At 40.5% G+C, this 21,550-nt stretch overlaps 1 protein-coding gene across 6 annotated transcripts in view; it reads right to left on the bottom strand.

The window, feature by feature from the left end:
• BICD1 (BICD cargo adaptor 1) overlaps window positions 1–21,550 on the bottom strand; it is a 232,934-nt gene that overhangs the window by 190,677 nt on the left and 20,707 nt on the right. The window lies entirely within an intron of this gene.

The raw sequence follows: 21,550 nt of genomic DNA, 5'->3' as shown, positions 1-21,550 counted from the left end.
ATGTGAGGTCCTACTGGCCAATACATAAAAGTGACTATCTAACAGTAGTTGTTAACAAAAACATGCAAGAGAAAATTGCAGAACTGGTTGCTAAATAAGCCTGACAAACGACTGTTAACTAGTACATAGATGGTATAATTAGGAGGAAAAGTGAAAGGGAAGAAGGCATGGGCTATGAGAGAAACTTTATATTTGTATGCGTATGTCATTTGTAATTATAAACATGGAAAATTGATTAATTCCACCCCCACCCCCACTCAACTCTAAGTACTATGAGGGCAGGATGCATACATGTTGTGCTCATCTTTGTGTGGCTAGTACCTAGCATAGTGCTTCACATATAGCAGTTGCTCAGGAAACACTTGCTGGGTACAGGGACACAGCCACTAACACAATTAACTGAAAACACAGCTGATTTTTACTTTGATTTGTCTATCAAGGTCAAAATAGACTTGCAGAATGCTAATAGATACATAATATTGGTCTAATTCAGGGGTCGGGAATCTTTTTGGCTGAGAGAGCCATGAATGCCACATATTTCAAAATGAAAGCCATACAATGACCCGTGTACGTTACGCATTTTCCAATAAAAATTTGGTGTTGTCCCAGAGGACAGCTGTGATTGGCTCCAGCCACCCGCAACCATGAACATGAGTGGTAGGAAATGAATGGATTGTAATACATGAGACTGTTTTATATTTCTAACGTTTTTTTTTTTTTTTTTGTATTTTTCTGAAGCTGGAAACGGGGAGAGACAGTCAGACAGACTCCCGCATGCGCCCGACCGGGATCCACCCGGCACGCCCACCAGGGGCAATTGCTCTGCCCACCAGGGCGCGATGCTCTGCCCCTCCAGGGTGTGCTTTGCCGCGACCAGAGCCACTCTAGCGCCTGGGGCAGAGGCCAAGGAGCCATCCCCAGCGCCCAGGGCCATCTTTGCTCCAATGGAGCCTTGGCTGCGGGAGGGGAAGAGAGAGTCAGAGAGGAAGGAGGGGGTGGGGGGTGGAGAAGCAAATGGGCGCTTCTCCTATGTGCCCTGGCCGGGAATCGAACCTGGGTCCCCCGCACACCAGGCCGACGCTCTACCGCTGAGCCAACCGGCCAGGGCCACGTTATTTTTTTTTATTAAAGATTTGTCTGCGAGCCAGATGCAGCCATCAAAAGAGCCACATCTGGCTCGCGAGCCATAGGTTCCCAATCCCTGGTCTAATTCCACCACAACACACTAAATGTCTACTGGGACAAATAAAACTTCCTTGGTATAACTGTTGAGTCTTCGGTTCATCATTTAACCAAAAAATTCTCTATTTTACTAGATTAAAGATACTGATTATGATAGCGATTTTCACCTTAGCAAAACTAAACTGGCCTTCAGGGACAATTACTACTTTAAAAACCTTTTATAAAGATTAAATGAGCCTCAAATGTCTCTGATATCAAATTTCCTGGGCATCAATTGATCAATAAGTTATGAGACAAAGCAGAGAGCTCTAATCAAGACCTTGAACTAGAAAAAGCACTGAAAGAAAGAACTTCTCTGAAGGCATTGCATCCACCGAAGGAGAAGCTGGCTCCCTACTCTCTATGACCAAAGCTGACACCCAGACTGGGTAAGGGTAAATGTTATATGAATACCATAGGAACAAGGATGAGTGCTGTGTCTATGAACAATTGTGATGATGTGTATACACACAGAAAACAGAAATCAGCTGTCTTCTGGAATTCTTTTCTAAGCCTTTCTCCCTAACACAGCTGCATTTATAGAAATAATATTCACTGCAGCCTTAGAACAAAATAAACAAAGAAACTCCCTCTTCCTAACCCCTCAAACCTAAATGATCATCAAATTCTATCAACTTGGTCTTCTGCTAGGAGCCAGCTCAAAACCTGCTTTTTCTGTGCTCCCGATGCATTCTGTATATTATCAGGTAGTATAATAATAATGTATGATTATTTTAGCATCTCCATTCTCCTTCCTTTATCTAAGACAAGAAGCTATTTAAAGATTTTCAGGATCTCCTGTATGATAACTGGGCTTAACAGAGTGCCTGGTAATTTACTTCATACTCAATAAATTATAGTCAAAAAGGAGAAGAAATGGGATTTTGAAACATAAACATAGGGCTTTGATAGCAAAGATGAAACTTTCCATCCCTCCTACTTTGCACCTTTCCATGGCTTTTTCCTCTGTCGTTCTTTGTTATATCCATGTCAGTGAGCATTCCTTGTCATTCAAAGATGTGCAGCTATGAGCATTAAGTGGCTGTACTTGTGATTAAGGCTGCTTTACTTCCTCATTCCTCTCTTCTTCACTCAGGTGCTCAGCAGAAGCAACCACCAAACGTGAAGGAATGCAACACGAGGTGATAAAATATGCAGAGATAATATATGCGCAGTGGTACTGATTAAAACATTGATGAGAATTAAAAATACTGCCTTCAAGAAAACTTAGGTCTCTCTCTACGTCTCTATATATTACTCAACCTTCAAGAGACAGCCATCTCTTTTCTTCAATAAGGGATGATGGCACTTGTTCTACCCACACTAATGCTACTGCTATTTGTCCATAAAAGAAAGTGGCATGTGGATACAAGAGAGAGCTCTGAGCACTGAGATGACTGACAATGCCGGCTGGCCCCTTTTGTATGGAGTAGGATGTAAGTATCAAAAGGTCAGGGAGAGGGCCCTGGCCGGTTGGCTCAGTGGTAGAGCGTCGGCCTGGCGTGCAGAAGTCCTGGGTTCGATTCCCGGCCAGGGCACACAGGAGAAGCGCCCATCTGCTTCTCCACCCCTCCCCCTCTCCTTCCTCTCTGTCTCTCTATTCCCCTCCCACAGCCGAGGCTCCATTGGAGCAGAGATGGCCCCGGCGCTGGGGATGGCTCCTTGGCCTCTGCCCCAGGCGCTAGAGTGGCTCTGGTGGCGACAGAGCAATGCCCCGAAGGGGCAGAGCATCGCCCCCTGGTGGGCAGAGCACCCCCCCCCCCCCCGTGGGCGTGCCGGGTGGATCCTGGTCAGGCACATGCGGGAGTCTGTCTGACTGTCTCTCCCCGTTTCCAGCTTCAGAGAAATACAAAAAAAAAGGTCAGGGAGAGAAAATCCAAACAGGTCAGAGCTGTTTGGATTAATATATACTAGTCACAAAAATTAGGGGATATTTCAAAATGAAAATGAGGCAATAAAAAAAGAAGCATTTGATTTTTTCTTATTAAACAAGAGCATTAGAAAAGCAAATGATAAGTCAAAGAAAGTTGTTTGATTATGCAAATGAGATGCAAAACCAACTTTTATTTCATTGATGAAAATGCACTATACAAAAGGCTGAAAGTACAGATTATCTACACATCCCCTGATCCCCTAATGTTTGTGAGTAGTGTATATTTTCTTCCCACCTTCTAAGTTCTAGCTGGGCTAATAATCAAATTAGCATGAAACAGATTAACAGGAGAAAATGTCCAAAGTTTATTTTCCCAGTGTACACTCAGAGGTCATTGAGAATACAAGACCCAAAGGGCATTGGACAGTTGAGGTTTATATATCATTTTGGACAGAGGGGAAGGGGGGGCTGACCTGTGAGGGCACAGTGGATAAAGCGTTGACCTGGAAAACTGAGGTGGCCAGTTCAAAATCCTGGGCTTGCCTAATCAAGGTTCATTTGAGAAGCTACTACTAGTTGGTGCTTATTGCTCCTCCTCCAACCCTTTCTTTCTCTCACTCTTTTGCTCTCTCTCTTCTCTCTTTAAAATCTATGAAAAATTTAAAAATAAAAAAAAGAGAAAAGGGTATTGGTCTGTGCTTTCAAAAGGGCAGAAAGCAATTAATAGGCAGAAGATCAAGTTAACACACAGAGAACAAATTGCTGCTAAGGACCCAGAAACAATGGGGCTGGGTTAGGGGGAACCCAGAAAAACAAGTTACACAGGGATCCTTCCCATCCATCATACTATGTGAAGGTTCTCTTCCTAAAACAGGTCTTTCCATCCGAATTCTTTTCAGCGGGGAAAGGGAAAAGTCAAAACTTCTTTCTGACTCTTTTGTTTCTTAATAACAAGCCTAAAATCAATATCCCAAAAGGCACATTTTGGAGTGGCTAAATTTGGTCCCATTCACTATATAAAAGGTTGCTGTATATATAGGTTTTTGGACATTGTTATGCAGGAAGATAATAAATTAACTGCCTTGATTAATGAACGTGGTTATTAGGTGCTGGTACCATAAGTAAATTAACTGCCTAACATCTCCTGGTGATTATTCATTTGGCCCAGATGAAACCAGATATTTAACAAAATGTTTTTTGTGTCTAAGAAGATATGTTTTGTTGGGTTAAGCCATGGGTAGTCAGTCAACCCTTTTTTTTTTTTCCAGTCAACCTTTTTATACCTACCACCCACTTTTGTATCTCTATTAGTAGTAAAATTTTCTAACCGCCCACCGGTTCCACAGTAATGGTAATTTATAAAGTAGGGAAGTAATTTTACTTTATAAATTTATAAAGCAGAGTTACAGCAAGTTAAAGCATATAATAATAATTACTTACCAAGCACTTTATGTCAGATTTTTGCTAAGTTTGGCAGGATAAATCTTTATAAAACAACTTACTATAGTTAAATCTTTTTATTTATACTTTGGTTGCTCTGCTACCGCCCACCATGAAAGCTGGAACGCTCACTAGTGAGCGGTAGGGACCAGATTGACTACCACTGGTTTAAGTCATAATCTTTGGCATTCTCACCTACTATAGATTTATACCTGCATACATCCATTTCTACTTTAGCAAAAACATTTTTATGAATGAAAAAGGAAAAATACTGCATTAGATTTTTCTAGCAAAAAAGCCATTGTCGCCTGACCTGTGGTGGCGCAGTGGATAAAGCGTCGACCTGGAAATGCTGAGGTTGCCGGTTCGAAACCCTGGGCTTGCCTGGTCAAGGCACATATGGGAGTTGATGCTTCCAGCTCCTCCCCCCTGTCTCTCTCTTCTCTCTCTCTCTCTCTCCCTCTCTCTCTTCTCTCTAATTGAATAAATAAAATAAAATAATTAAAAATATATATAAAAAAAAACAATAAAAAAAAAAAGCCATTGTCCTATTGTGATATACTAATATTCACCTTAGAAATTATGAACTCAACTCTATATATGCAATTCAACTACTATGGGTTCAAAGATTTATTTACACTTACAGTAATACAAGATTTTAAAAGTATCTGTGGACAAATTATACATAAGACCTTAGGGTAGTAAAGAATTTCAAGAAAACACAAATCTACATGAACAACAAAGGAAAAAATGGATACATTCAATTACATTAAAATTGGAACTTTATCAAAGAACTTCACAAAAAGAAAAAACACAAACCACTGTGGAGAAGATATCTGTAATATATACAAATGATAAAAGACTGGAATCAAGAATATATATAAAGAACTTCTATATACCATTTTATTTTTTTTTATTTTATTATTATTTTTTTTTTCTGAAGCTGGAAACAGGGAGAGACAGTCAGACTCCCGCATGCGCCCGACCGGGATCCACCCGGCACGCCCACCATGGGGCGACGCTCTGCCCACCAGGGGGCGATAATCTGCCCATCCTGGGTGTCGCCATGTTGCGACCAGAGTCACTCTAGCGCCTGAGGCAGAGGCCACAGAGCCATCCCCAGCGCCCAGGCCATCTTTGCTCAAATGGAGCCTCGGCTGCGGGAGGGGAAGAGAGAGACAGAGAGGAAAGCGCGGCGGAGGGGTGGAGAAGCAAATGGGCGCTTCTCCTGTGTGCCCTGGCCGGGAATCGAACCCGGGTCCTCCGCACGCTAGGCCGATGCTCTACTGCTGAGCCAACCGGCCAGGGCCCTATATACCATTTTAAAATGACAGATAACCTAACATTTAAAATGGCTAAAGACTTAGATATTTCATAAAATAGGAAATTCAAATAAACATGAAAAGTTGTTCAATCTCACTAGTAACCAGGGAAATGCAAATTATAACTATGATAAGATACCATTATACACCCACCAGATAAGCAAAACTTTACAATCTGACAATATCCATGATGGATTCTCATATACTACTGGTAGACATATAAATTGGCATGATCACTTTGGAAAACATGATAAGGTTAAAGATCAGTATATCTATGCCACAGACATTACATTCATTGAAATTCATCAACATGGTAAAATGTTCATAATAGCACTATTCATAATAGCTCAAAGAATGAAAATAATAACCCAAAAGTCCATCAACCAAGGAGTAGGTAAATATATAGATTGTGGTATATTCATGCAATGGAATACCACATAATAATAAAATGAAATAACTACTATTATATGCAACGACCTGGAGAACCTCACAAAAAACATGTTAAAACAAGTAAGGCATGAAAGAATATGTACAATATGAATTCATTCATGTCAAGTTCAAAAACAGATAAAACTAAACCACATGTGGTAAAACTATGAAAGAATATTATTTTGTAGCCAATGTGGAAAACTCTATGGCATTTCCTCAAAAATTTAAAAATAAAACTGCCTTATGACCCAGTGATTCCACTTCTGGGAATATACACAAAGAAACCCATTGCAGTGTTATTTACAATAGCCAAAGTTTAGAAGCAGCCAAGTGCCCATCAGTAGATGAGTTGATAAAAAAGCTATGGTGCCTGACCTGTGGTGGTGCAGTGGATAAAGCATTAACCTGGAAATGCTGAGGTTGCCGGTTCAAAACCCTGGGCTTGCCTGGTCAAGGCACATATGGGAGTTGATGCTTCCAGCTCCTCCCCCCTTCTCTCTCTCCTCTCTCTCCCTTTCTGTCTCTCTCTCTCCTCTCTAAAAATGAATAAATAAAATAAAAATAAAATTAAAAAAAAAGCTATGGTACATTTACACAATAAAATACTACATGACCATGAAAAAGAAGGAAATGTTACCTTTTGCAACAGCATGGATGAACCTGGAGAGTATTATGCTAACTGAAATAAGCCAGTCAGAGAAAGACAAATATCGTATGATTTCACTTATATATAGAAGCTAATGAATAAACTAAACTAACAAAGTAGAAATAGACTTATAGATACAGAGAACAGACTGATAACAGTCAGAGGGGACAGGGGTTGGGGACTGGATGAAAAAAATTAACAAATTAAGGGGAAAAAAAGAACTCACAGAGATAAGAATATGGTGATTACAAGAGGGAAAGAGGGTTGGGGGAGATAGAGGAGGAAGAGGAGAGATAAATGGTGATGGAAGGAGATTGACTTGGAGTAGTGAACATACGATAGACTATGCAGCTGATGTCCTGTACACCTGAAATCTATATAAATTTATTAACTACCATCACCCCAATAAATTCAATAAAAAATTTAAAAGAAACTTATGACAAAATTCTGGATTGCCTGGGGCAGGAGAAGCTGCAATAGAGGAGGGGCACACAGGGAGACCCTGGGTACTCACGATATTCTATTTCCTTCACCTGGGAGGTGGCTATAGCAGTGTCTCTATTACCTGTTAAAACTGTCTTTCTGGCCCTGACCGGTTGGCTAAGCGGTAGAGCATCAGCCCAGCTTGTGGAAGTCCTGGGTTCGATTCCCAGCCAGGGTACACAGGAGAAGCGCCCATCTTCTTCTCCACCCTTCCCCCTCTACTTTCTCTCTGTCTCTCTCTTCCCTTCCCGCAGTCAAGGCTCCACTGGAGCAAAGTTGGCCTGTGCACTGAGGATGGCTCCATGGCCTCCACCTCAGGTATTAGAATGGCTCTGACTGCAATGGAGCAATACCCTAGAGCAGTGGTCCCCAACCGTTTTTGAGCCACGGACCGGTTTAATGTCAGAAAATATTTTCACGACCGGTCTTTAGGGTGGGACGGATAAATGTATCATGTGACCGAGACAAGCGTCAAGAGTGAGTCTTAGACGGATGTAACAGTGGGAATCTGGTCATTTTTTAAAAATAAAGCATCGTTCAGACTTAAATATAAATAAAATGGAAATAATGTAAGTTATTTATTCTTTCTCTGCGGACCGGTACCAAATGACCCACGGACCGGTACCAGTCCGCGGCCTGGGGGTTGGGGACCACTGCCCTAGAGGGACCAAGCATTGCCCCCTGGTAAGCATGCCGGGTGGATCCCGGTCGGGCGCATGCGAGAGTCTGTCTGCCTCCCCCCCTCATCTTCTTACTTCAGAAAAATACCCAAAAATAATAATAATAAAAAAGAAAAACTATCTTTCATGTTTGTGTACTTTTTCTGTATATATGGTATATTTCACAGTTTAAGATGCTTTATGCAGACATATAAGACTAAATACTCTAGAAATTGGATGGGATGAAACAAAGGACAAACAAAAAATATCATTAGGAGACACCAACTGCCATGCAGAAAGAAAGGTCAGGGTACACAGAATAGGTTGGGCAGAGAGAACTATTTACACTAGAATCAGTGTCTCCACGGCTAAGTCTCACAGAGTGCTGCTGCGACACAGCAAGGGATGCAAGGTGAATGCACAGTGGAATTTCTAATCATGCCACAAACAAGATTTCATAAAGTCCACAGAAGAGGACTCCAATAACACCCAAAGTCCTGGACAGACAGGATCTAGCCACATTAGACTGTAAACAATTAATGAAAAGAAAATAAGAAAGCCTATGTCTTGGATGCTTTGTAAGAAAATAATTCTAATGATAGAATATTTTTAAAGGCTTGTAAAAGTTAATAAACTCCTCCAATTTAGTTTGAGATTTCTTTAAAGGAATGCTGCAAGAGCCAGATGTGAAGTGAAGGCTATTGTAGAAAACAAAAATTTTCTTTGTAGAAAAAAAATTATGCCATAAATAACAATAAACCATTCATTTTTAATTTGAAGAATTAGTTATTTTTATCAACATATTTTCACATGTGTACATGTCTGTAATGAATTTCAATCAATCCCTTTTTCTTCCTGACTATTTACGATGATATGCTGGTCCTCATTTTTAAGTGAATTCATTTTGCTTTGACTTTTTCTATGTCAGATGTTCTCAGATAATAAAGGTTCTCAAAATAGATTAAAATTTAAGTCCTCATACTCACACTTTTCTGCTTACTCTATTAGGCTCACCCATGTGGGACTGTAATATTCTATCATCATGACCAACAAAAGTGGCAATTCGATAGGATTCATATCAAAACATGATCTCTACGGTCTGAGCTGTGCGCTCCTGACCTTTACAGCACAGGGCCAGCCTGGTGTGCCTGAAAGGCTGACCATTCATTATGCAGGAATAGGTGGAGAGACTTCTGTGCTTTTCATTATAACTTTTCCTCCCTATTTAAAAAGAATTCTACTATCTTCTCTTTTGTTCAGCAAAGTGAAAAACATTGATGAGATTTATACTTTTCTTTTTTTAACTAGACTATGATTTAACTCCTACATTCAACCAACATTTGTTGATTACCTACCATGTGCTAAACCCTGGGGAGAGACAAAAACAAGTAAGACAAGGATCACTGACTCATGAAGCTTACAAAGAATAGGGAGTAAGAAAGGCAAGAAAATCAATATGTACAGGCTACTGCAGTAGGTGCTATTCAAAAGTGCTTCCAAAGGAGGGACCCCTAAATCAGTTATCTTTTCATATCTTTTTTAGCTTAACAAAAAACACAACAAATTGGTCCAAAGCAGGTATCAGGACAGAAAAATTAATCAGAAATAGTATAAATTCTGAATAAGCTATACATGAAATAATAAGGTCTTGAATGATTCTATTTTCTCAGCTTTAAGTTGGAATCGTGTAGGACAAGAGTGTAAGATCACACTGTCTTGACTGAATGGTAAGCCCTCACTGGGAAAGGGCAGATGGAGTCCCGTCTGTTCACAGACGGAGAGCCAAGGGCTCAGGGAGGCAGCCACTCGGCTAAAGGAAAAGAAGCAAAACAGAGACCCATGGTTCTGAACTTATTCCCTCAAAGGGAACAGAAGACTCTGAATTTGAGAAATTTTTACATAATTAGAAGGTAGTTAGTATTAACTTCTTAATGTGTTTTCCTATGTGAGTCAAGGAGACATATACATTCTAAGGAAGATTTCAATTACACTGAATATCTTTGTGTTTCCAATCACTTGAATCTAAGCCACCACATTTCCTCTGGGATATATCATGCTTTTAATACAGCTACATTTTTTTTTTTGTTAATTCTGTTTCTTCAAATGCCAAAACTACATACACTTAAAGATGTAACCCTGTGAGAAAGAGGAAATTTACGTAAAGTTTTACTCATCCATACAAAACCATAAAACTCAACATTTTGGTTTTTGTTTGGAGATCTAGTTCTTACAAAAATTTAATCAAATACATACACTGCTTAGGAAATGAAGCTACTCTCCAACTACAGCACTTCTTTCAATGGAGATATTAATGTGCAGTTTGATAAGAAGGCTATTACACATGCCCAAAAACAGTCTATCAGTAAAAGACTTTTAAATAACGTGAAAAAAAATTGTTCAACCTTATAACAAACATTCAAAACAGCATGACATGCATGCTTTCCCTATTCAGTAAGTAAGAATTTTTGAAAAAGAAGGCAGTAGATTTCTATTTCCTCTGTGTACAGGTCCATAATGCTGGTGAGCACAAGTCAAGTTCAGCATTTTTCATCATTTACATTTCTAATAGGTTTGTTCCTTTGAATAAGTGCTTGGAATAATAACAGACTTCTAAAGCTCCAGCCAGAAATGAAAGGCATGGAATGCTTCTTGGAAGACGGAGGACCATATTGACCTGGTTGACTGAACATTGCATGGTGAAATTATTTATCTTATTGTAAAGCCAGTATCCGCGGCCACCATCAAAGCTGCCTGGCCATGTAGGTTCGCATTTAATTCGGACAGATCATAAAGAAACTGCAGAGCCAAAAACTGGTGGTCCATTTTCCTTTATTCTAGACTCGCACTCAGCAAGCAAGTGAAAACACACAGTGGGAAAACACTTCCCTTTTCATTTAGGGCTTCCAAAGCCACTGACTCATCCAAGTTTTCCTAGAATCAAAGGCATCCACCTCATCAGTCTTACTCTGTTTCCCATCTCCTTCTCGTGTGCAAACTGGCTTCTCCTTCACATTTCCGCCATTTTGGCTGCCTCCTCCACATGGCCTCCCTGCCCTGCTATAACATGGGCTCTTGTTCTCTACAAGAACATGGTCACGCCTGAACAGGTGGTGGCGCAGTGGATAGAGCGTCGGACCAGGACACGGAGGACCCAGGTTCGAGACCCCAAGGTCGTCAGCTTGAGCATGAGCTCATCTGGTTTGAGCAAGGCTCATCAGCTTGAGCCCAAGGTTGCTGGCTAGAGCAAGGGGTCACTCAGTCTGCTGTAGCCCCCTCACCTCCCCCCACGCCATCAAGGCACATATGAGAAATCAATCAATGAAAAACTAAGGAACCGCAACGAAGAATTGATATTTCTCATCTCTCCCTTCCTGTCTGTCTGTACCTATCCCTCTCTCTGACAAAAAAAGGAATGTAGTCGTTCTCCCCAAAATGACCTCCTAGCTCCCCTTTTTAAACCTTTTAGTGCGAAATCCCCTCCCCCAATACACCAAGTCCCTTAGCATAACCAAGCCCCTTCCCAAGCAAGAAGGGCAATTATCTGTATCACATGAGAGCATTACCAAGTGAGAGCAGCGGCCATCTTTAATGAAGTGAGCAAAAAATAACTTATCTGCCTGATACTTATCCATGAATATTATTTCTATCCTTAAATACCCACACTTTCTATTACCATTGTTGGACCTGCTTTGTACTCAGCCATGTAGTCAGAACTGAGCACTTAAGAGTGAAGTAATATGTTTTCATAAAGAAGTGACAGCATCATGTCTCCACGTACCTGCTGATGAGCCGCCTGCTTGCATCACCCCATCCCAGTCCCTCCCCTGAGTTCCAGTCTTTCTCACTGAATTACTCAGTCAAAATAAAACAAAGGCAAGAATGCATAGCAAAAGCAGAGGCAATGACAGAGGCATAATGAAATAATAAAGACCATTCTTTGTAATTATCATTAGAGAGAATAATAATGGTTGCAATGGGGAGGGGGAGAACATGCCACTGTCCCTGGATTCTTAAATTCACAGGATGTGTGAGAAAACAAGCACAATCTTCAACAAAGGACTACAGGGGAAGACAAGTAAACGGAGTCGAGGAGATGGAAAGAATATTCTGGGAAGAGAATAAGAAAGGAGGAAGTTTGGTTACCATGGAGACCTAGAGTGTTTGGCAGGACAAGGGTGGGAGGTGAAGAGAAGGGTTGTGTGGAGGGAGCTTTAGCTGAAGGAGGGACTACAAGGCTTTATGAAATCAAGAGAAAGAGGAATCGAGGATACTCAATTCCAATCCTAACAGTCTCATTTATACCCTTTCTTTTAGTAGACCACACTGAGAGGCCTACAAAGATGCTGTATTCTTGACTTTTAGACATTTTTAAAATATAACATTTTTAATAAAATGTCTCTGCCTTGGGGGGAAATAATTCGCCTTTGCCAAAGCAAGAAGGAGGCCAGTGAACCAAGTAACCGTTGGGAGTAGAACTACAAACATTTTGCCTTGTTTTGAACATGAGAAAAAGAAAAGTTTTTATTTAGCATAGTTTTACATAATCTCAAGAAAGAATTCACCCACCATTTATTTTCAGGGAAATGTGCTGCTTCTTGGAAGAAGCCCAGAAGATCCTGCTGTTAAATCAAGACCCAAGCAGGAAGTATTATCCACTCCACAATAACATGGCATGTAACACAAAGACAGTGGTACTTGTCCAGCAGGGAGAGGGCCCCTTCAACACGGGGGCCCCCACCGGCTGACTTAATTACAGCCCAGCAAGGGAGAGCCACTGCAAAGACAGGGCAGCCCAAAGGAGGACTGCCGAGCTCCCTCTCAGCTCCAGGGACAGATGGCTCTGCTGCTTCTCATTTAGCATGAGATCTAGAAAAATCTGAAAATGGATACATGCCAACAAGTTTTTCACTATCAGAATTCTTTAAAAACCTAACATATGCTACTATGAAAATAATCCTTAACTTGACAGTCAATCAGCAAGTATTTACTGAGCTGTGACTACATATAAAATATAGAAAAAGGTCTAAAACAGGTTGCCATCTAGTTCAGGAACACGGATCAAACTGATTTACTTTAAGGGCTTTTGATTTTTTTCATCATGCCACACACAAAAAGTACAGCAGAAGCCATAAAACCACTGCCTTAAAAATTCTCAGAGTGAGTCTACATTGGAAATATGGCTAAACCAGGGATGGTCCACTGACATCTAATTCAGCACCAAAGGCAAATGAAAGATATTAAAGCAGTCACCTTGGCAACCACAGTGACTAAGGCACAAAACAGGTATGTAGTGCTCATTAGGAAATTGTAACACAGTTGCTAACTAATAGCACTATGTGAATTCTATCTTGTAAAAAGTTTTAGAAAATGGAAACTGAACTACAAACTTACTAAAGAAGGCCCTAGCTATTACTGTCATAACATTTTATGAAATTATACACATGTTAGCTTTCTTGCATGTAGCAACTCTCCTTTCCTGGTCACTTTAAAAGAATATGAATTAATCAAAACCACAAAATTCCCCATTCTCATGTGTCAATGCACAGTAATGCCTTCTAAAGAGATCAGAGTTCGCACAAGACTAGGAGCCTGAGGATCTGAGGAAGGAGATGAGGGGGGTCTGCGGAAGAAAAGAGATGCCAGGTCATTTATTTCCCTTTTCTCTATTCTCTTTCCCACGTTCTCAAAATTCACTCAATTATTTTACTCATCAAAACGTCAAGTGTAGTGCTTGCTGATATAAAGTTGAATAAGACACCAAGAAACTGGCAGAGCAGAAAAGAAAGATCAACAATCACAGAACAGAGGAACATTACAGTTGTCTCAGGTTTTACAGAAAAACAGAGACATCAGCCAACCAGCTGATAATAATCATGGTGTGTACTTTGAGCAAGGTCCAGTGCTCCTGTATACACTATGTATTTCATTCAAAACTAAACATCAGCCCTGTTTACTGTTCCCATTCAGCAGAAGAAGAAATGGAGGGTTCAAGGTATACGAGGTAGAACTCAGAATGAAACCTCATTCTTTTCATTCAAGTCCAGGGCTCTTTGGAAGGCACTATCATCCTCCTCTAACTCCCCTACCTTCTCATTCTTGACCTTCCTTTCTTCTTTATTTTCTTTAAGATTTCATTTATTCATTTTTTAGAGAAAAAAAGGGGAGGGGACAGAAAGCACCAATTCCCATATGTGCCTTGACCAGGCCAGCCCCGGGTTTCGAACCAGCGACCTCAGCATTCCAGTTTGATGCTTTCTCTACTGTGCTACCACAGGTCAGGCTCTCCTTTATTATTTTTTCCCCCTGGAAGGGCAAGAGACTGTCAGCATTTAGACCAGGAGTCAAAAGCCTACTGTCAACAAGGATGTGACCGATGATGGAAATGAGGGAAGCAGACAGTAGGGTGATGGAGGTGAGATGGGATGGTGGGACTGCGGCAAGCTTCTCGTGCCCCTTCTCAAAGGGAAGGATCACTCAGCTCCAGCCCTCTGGTGTCAAACAGAAATGCAGGCGGAGCACTTGGCAAAATCTTCAAATTTTCTAAGACCTAAAATATGATATATTTAAAAGAAAATTAAAAAAAAATTAAAAACAGCTCCCTATATCAAATGTTTCTAAATCTCTGGGCTGCATTCTACCCATGGATACCAGTTTGCAATCTCTGCTCTAGATGAGAGGGGCCAATCTCTCCAGGATAGCTCTCTACCTGTAAAGTCTAATGACTAAGTAGTCATTGAAAAAAACACAAAAAACACCCACAGTACTGGTGTGACCATCAATCAGGACTTTATTCTAATCCTGTGGTATTAATGAGATGGGTACATTTAATGACAGAGTCACAGTGCTAAAAACAGTTTAGACATCTTCTGTTCCAAATTCAGAGTCTGACTCACTTCCTCAACATCCCTACCAAGTTGCTTTTTGGCTTCTACTTAATCAGCTCCATTAGCCAACAGGAGGTCTCACCTCAGAAGGCCTGCTGTCTGTCACACTGTTCTTATCTTCCATAAGGAAGGTTTGTATGGCCAGGGGCTGCCACCATCATAGCCATTCACATGCAGGTTCCCACTGAATTTGGACAGACAGTAACGAAACAGAGGAGCCAAAATATGGTGGACCATTCCTTTATTAAAGTCTCGCACTGGCCGACGAGCAAAAGGCAGGGAAAATACTTCCCTTTCACTCAGGACTCCCAAAGCCACTGACACATTCTCCAGTTCCACAACCAGGAGAATCTTCTCCAGTTCCTCCTAGAATCAAAGTCCTCACCAGTCTCAGTAGGGCTCCCAAAGCCCTCAGCTCTGGTTCCCCATTTGTACACCTTCTCTTTCCCTGCCAACATGGCTTCTCTCTCCTTCCCCTTCTTCTCTCTCTGCCCAAACTGGCTTCTTCTTCAGCACTCTTCATTCTCTCTCTTCTCTCACTCTGCAAACATGGCTTCTTTCTGTCTCTTCTCTTTCTCTGTGAAACAGGCTGGGGACAATCAAAATCCGCCCCCCAAGCAAACATTAGCAAAACAATGGCCCTTCCCCAAGAGGAAAGTAATTTGCAATTTCACAGACCACATATAGCCGGCGCTGCCCAGCACCAATGCAAACTATAAGCAAGCAAACATAAAAATCATATTTTACAAACTTATTTGACCAACAAAGGTCCTTCTTCATATTAAATTGAGTTCCACCCATACCTGATACCCAGTGGTTCCTGGATCATTATTATACCTAGAACACAATTGAGGAGCCACTGCACCACTTCAGCCGCAGGTGGTGTAAAGTACCAAAAGCTGCAGAATTAATATTAATATTTTAAGAGGCTTGAAGAACATTTTATTAATTTGGGTTAAGGTGTGCAGAGAAATTTTGAGAATAATCTCTGTACTGTGTGATTGGCCTAAAACCAGGATGGCCCTTGGCATTGTACTGTAAATGCAAAGGGGAGGAAAACATGGATTCCCTGACATTCCACCACATCTGTGGGGAAAGGGGTGAATGGCTTAGCCAGGTACAGGGAGAGAAAAGCCAAAATAAAATTTTCTTATAGTAATAAGCCATTTGCGGGTATTTGTCCCCACGGAAACTACCTCTCCTATGTGAATGCATGTGGTTAATGTGTATGACTCTGGACAGAGACATGGCGGATAAACATTAGAGAATATAGGAATGCCTTTTAATATGTAAAGAGACATCTTTCTACCATTGTGTTGACTTGTAAATTTTGTTTTCTCCAAAATGATGTATGGCTTGCAAATTGAACATGGTCCTATCATGTTAAAGAGCATATGACTATAATCAATAGTGGTAAAGGGCACCTAACTGCAATTTTTGCTTCTGTACTTCCCACTTGCAAAACTATAAAAACTAAGTAGAACAAAGGGCCGGCCCGCTCTCCCTCAGATTTCTGTCGGAGTTGCCGCCGCTTGGCCAAGCTAGACAATAAAACTTTGGTGTGTAATCAATGGATTTTATTCATGTCTTCAATGTTTTGAGTCCCTCCAGATTAGGCTTAACAACAATATTCCAGGAGTGGATGAACTGACATTTATCATCACGTTCTGAACAATATTTCTATCACTGCAAACCAAGATCACATCAACTTTTTCACTTGCCTCCCTGACCCCTGGGGCCTATAGCATGACCTAGCACTGTGAGTCAGCAAAGATTCACAGTAGAGGGGAAAGAAAGCTGTTATTTGTATCAGTCACATTTTTTACTTTAAATACAGTTGAAGGATATATTTGTGCCCCAGTCTCCATATTTCTACTCTACAGTGCACACATCACTTCCTATAAATAATCATTTTAAATCTTTGGTTTATAAATACTGACTCCGGCCTGACCAGTGGTGGCACAGTGAATAAAGTGTCATCCTAGAACACTGAGGTCACTAGTTTGAAATACCAATTCGCTGGCTCTGAGCATGGGTCAACACGAGGTTACTGACTTGAGCAGGAGATCATCCACATAATCTCAAAGCTGGCCAGTTTGAGCCCAAAGGTTGCTGGCATGAAAGCCCAATGTCACTGGCTTGAGCAAGGGGACACTGGCTTGGCCCTGGTCAAGGGATGTATGAGAAGCAATCAATGCACAACTAAAGTGGAAGTAACTTCAAGTTGATGCTTCTCACCCTCTCTCTCTCTCTTTCTGTCCCTCTCGCTCGCTCTCTCTCTCTCATGAATATATAAATAACTATTTTTTTAAAATACTGACTTTGGATCCAAGATGGCAACAGAGTACGTGGAAGCTAAACTCACCTCCTCCCAGGGCCAAACTAAAATTGTAACTAAAATACAGAGCAATCAACATATATAACCAACTGAAGACTAGCTAATAGGAAGTCTTATAAGCAAGGATTCACAGAAGAAGCCACATTGAGACTGGTAGGAAGGGTAGAGATTCCAAAAAGGTTTGCCCTGCTTCTACAGGTGATGGCTGAGATTTTAGAGGGTTATCTCACCTGAAGAGGTTCTCCTTGAAAACAGTGGGGTCTCAACCCCAAGCCAGGCCCCCCATTCCAAAGCATCAGAGGTGGGAAGAGGCACCTACCTAACATCTGGCTATAAAAAGCAGTGGGGTTTCTGTCCACCAGGGAGAGAGAGGAGTCTGCTAGATACACAGGCACTCTCAAAAAGTTAACACACAAAATCTCATTCACAGCCACTCACCCTCGGCTCCTGTGGAGGAAGGGCAGAGTGGACTCACATGAGAACTGGAGTTTGTCACTTCAAGGAGAAAGCTGAAGGGACAGCCACCAGGATCCTGGTGCTGCGTTTCTCTCCACACTACAAATGCCATCTTTCTTGGGAGAAACACTACCCTCCATATAGCATCAGCCTGGGGGAATGTAACAGCCCGAACCTCTGAACTGCCTCTGGCTTTAACCGGTCGAGTTTGCAGGAGAAGTCAGCTGCCTGGGCCAGGAGGTAGAGGTCTGGGCACACTCAGGGGGTGTCAGTGACTGAACTGTGTGACTTTGGGGTGTGAGCCACTCCTCTAACTTTTCCAAGAACCTGACTGCTGCCTCCCCCTCATGGGAGATCTGCTAGCCTCACTCTATAAAAGCCCCACCCTCCTGACTCCTGGTATCTCCACCCTGCTGAAGTCTGAGCAGAATCTAGGATAGACTGAGTTGTATGGTTCTGATCATATCAAATAAAAGCAAAAAAAAAAAATTTAATATAATCTAGCACCCATTTATGATAAAAACTCAGCAAGGTAGGAATAGAGGGAGCACACCTCAATGTAATCAAGGCCATATATTACATACCCACAGCCAACATCATATTCAATAGGCAAAAACTGTAAGCCTTTCTCTTAATATCAGGAACAAGACTGGGATGTCTGCTTTCACCACTCTTATTCAACATAGCACTGATGTCCTAGCCACAGCAATGTGACAAGAAGAATTAAGAGGCATCCAGATTGGAAAGGAAGGAGTAAACTGTCATTATTTGCAAGTGACATGATATTATCTATAGAGAATGCTAAAGATTCCACCAAAACACTACTAGAACTGATAAATGAATTCAGTAAAGTAGCAGGATACAAAAAAAATTCAGAAATCAGTCGCATTTTTATATACCTATAATGAACTATCAGAAAGGGAAACTAAGAGAACAATCCCATTTACAACTGTATCAAAAAATAAAATAAAAATAAATAAATAAAATAAAATACCTAGAAATAAATTGAGCCAAGGATGTAAAGCGCTGAACTCAGAAAAGTGTAAGCACTTGTCCTTCGGCTCCCTTCCTCACACGGCACCACTTGTCGAGAAAGACAATGACTACTCAGGGAACACGTGGCTTGCACCAAGGGACCTAGCGGAGACCACCTCACAATCCCCTAGGCAGGTTCCATGAGACGGTCCTGACCCCTGGTCCTCATGGATATTTACTGATACACACAAATAGAAGCACAGACAAGAATAAGTAAATCTTAGAAGCAGAAACAAGAATAAGTAAGTCAGAAAGGGGAACTTCTTTAGAAAATACAAAAGGATAAGGGAAGTAGCTCAAATATCCCCATCTACTGATTAATCAGAATTGCTAATTCTATCCCTGTTGTGCTGTGTTCAGTACTTTTGTCAGTAAAGCCACTGTGGCTTTTGAAAACCTCAGGGCACTGAACTCCTGTTCTATGTTCCTATTCAGGGGCTCTATAGGCACTGAAGAAAAAAATTGAAGAAGATATAAATAAGTGGAAGCACATACCGAATTTATGGATAGAATTAGCATCATTAAAATGAACATACTACCCAAAGCAATCTATACACTCAACTCAATTACTATCAAGATACCAATGGTATATTTCACAGAACTAAAACAAGTATTTTAAAAATTTATATGGCACCCAAAAAGACCACTAATAACCACAACAATCTTGAAAAAGAACAACAAAGTTGGAGGAATGACATTATCTGATATTAGACTATACAAGGCCACAGAAATAAAAAATTTAAAAAAAGATAGTACTGGCATAATATAGGGTAGCAGATAGATCAGTGGAACAGAATAGAGGGACCAGAAATAAATCCACGTCTTTTTGGTAAATTAATATTTGACAAAGCAGGTAAGAACATACCATAACATAAAGACAGTCTGTTCAACAAACGGTGTTCAGAAAATTAGATACATGTAAAAAAAAAAAGTAAGAAAGAAATTAAACCATTTTCTTACACCATACATAAGAATAAACTTAAAATGGATTCAAGACTTCAATGTTAAACTTGAAACCATAAAAATCTTCAAAGAAAACATAGGCAGTAAAATCTCAGACATTTCTCATGGCAATATTTTGATATATCTCTTCAAGCAAAGGACAAAAGAAAAAAGAAACAAATGGGACTAAACAGCTTTTTGCATAGCAAAGGAATCCATCAACAAAATGAAAAGACAACCCACTGAATGGAGAACATGTTTGCCAATGATATATCTGATAAGGGGTTAATTTCCAAAATTTATAAAGAACTTACACAATTCAGTACAAAACAAATAAACAAATATATTTTTAAAAGCTCAAGGTCATTAATCATCAGAGAAATGCAAATTAGAACCACAATGAGATTTCAACTCACACCTGTAGGAATGGCTATTATCAATAAATCCACAAACAAGTGTAGGCAAATGTAGAGAAAAGGGAACTGCCATGCACTGTCCCTGGGAATGCAGACTGGTCAAGTCACTGGGAAAGCAGTATGGAGTTGCCTCTAAAACTTAGAAATGGAACTGCCTATGACCTAGCAATTCCATTTCTGGAAATATATTCAAAGAAAACTGAAACACTAATTCAAAAGAATATATGCACTCCTATGTTCATTCCAGCACTGTTACAATAGCCAATATTTGGAAGCAGACCAAATGCCCATCAGTAAATGAGTATTAAAGAGTCCACGGAGAACACTATGTTATGTAAAATAAGCCAGTCAGAGAAAGACAAATATTATATGTTCCATTTATACCTGGAATCTAATGAAGAAAATAAACAAAATAGAAACAGACTCAGATACAGAGAATAGACTAACAGCTGTCAAAGGGAAAGGGTATTGGGAGATTGGGTGAAAAAGGTCAAGAGATTAATAAAAAAGAAAAAAAGAAAGAAAAAAGAAACAACTCAGACACATACAACAGTCTAGTGTTTACCAGAGGGAAAGGAGGAAGACGGGGAGGGGGAGGAAGAAGATGGGGAGGGGGAGGTAGAAAACAGGGAGGGGGGGTAGAAGACGGGGAGGGGGTTGGTAGAAGACGGGGAGGGGGAGGTAGAAGATGGGGAGGGGGGAGGTAGAAGACGGGGAGGGGGGAGGTAGAAGACGGTAAGGGGAAAAGACTCCCCTTAGAATGGTGAACACACAGTACAAGATACAGATGATGTATTACAGAACTGTACACCTAAAACCTATCTAATTTTACTAACCAATGTCACCCTAGTAAATTCAGTTAAAAAAAAAATACTGACATCCATTTTAGTAACTGGATGGCTCTGGCTTCACAGAATATTAAAAGAGTATATATGGCTAGTTTGTTTTATTTTATAGAAAGAAAAATGACAGCATTTTAGGTGTGTAATAGGAAATTAAGAAATATAGCTATAACATCAATGTGTATCATGAAATGTAGCCAACTTAAGTGCAGTAAATTACATCATAGAGTATAGCTACAGGATGATGCTTGTTTTTCTGTCAAAATCAAGAATCCTTTCCAAATACTAAAACTTTTGGCAGACACTTTTTTAAATTCTTTTTAAACAAAGCATCAAATTTGGGATCCACAGAATTAAATTTAAATAACTATGGGATATTTTATCTTCTAAATTTAATTGTGAAATATCATTTTTATTCCTTCATTTTCTTATCTCCTTAGCATATGATTTCTTTATGTTCTTAGTTCCTTACAGAGAAACTGAGGAGCCATCCCGATCTCTCTCTTTTTTTTTGCTATCTAACTCAGGACAATTAGCAAATACCTCAACATGTATCCTGAATCT

The sequence above is a fragment of the Saccopteryx bilineata genome, chromosome 2 (assembly GCF_036850765.1).
Source record: "Saccopteryx bilineata isolate mSacBil1 chromosome 2, mSacBil1_pri_phased_curated, whole genome shotgun sequence".
Classification (NCBI taxonomy): domain Eukaryota; kingdom Metazoa; phylum Chordata; class Mammalia; order Chiroptera; family Emballonuridae; genus Saccopteryx; species Saccopteryx bilineata.
This window is presented reverse-complemented; position numbering and strand designations above follow the sequence as displayed.